The 358-nt window shown below is 37.4% G+C and overlaps 1 protein-coding gene across 1 annotated transcript in view; it reads right to left on the minus strand.

Moving 5' to 3' along the window:
• eif2s3 (eukaryotic translation initiation factor 2, subunit 3 gamma) overlaps nucleotides 1–358 on the minus strand; it is a 10,831-nt gene that overhangs the window by 8,204 nt on the left and 2,269 nt on the right. The window lies entirely within an intron of this gene.

Below are 358 nucleotides of genomic sequence, written 5' to 3' on the forward strand. Positions count from 1 at the left end.
GCGGCCTGTATATGATCATTGTACCTCATGCAGTTGTGTTTAAATGTATAATGATGTGAAATATAACACTGTAAAGCTGAAGCTTCTTAACTGAAGTGATTAATCAACTGCTGTCTATATTGTTTAACCAGAATAATATGTACTGCACATCTTTAATATTGTGCGTGTGTGAATACAAGATCCAATTTTGACATATGATTTAGAAAATGTCAAAATCCTTCAGGCCTTTGCTTTAAAAATTAAAAAAAAGAGGCATTTGTTAGACAGAAAAGGGTCAGGATTACCCTCAGAAAAACCAATCCCCATTGCGCCCTACCTTAGCGTTAGCCCTACCTTGGCGTCAGCCCTACCTTGGCGT

This window comes from Etheostoma spectabile, chromosome 22 (genome assembly GCF_008692095.1).
Source record: "Etheostoma spectabile isolate EspeVRDwgs_2016 chromosome 22, UIUC_Espe_1.0, whole genome shotgun sequence".
Taxonomy (NCBI): domain Eukaryota; kingdom Metazoa; phylum Chordata; class Actinopteri; order Perciformes; family Percidae; genus Etheostoma; species Etheostoma spectabile.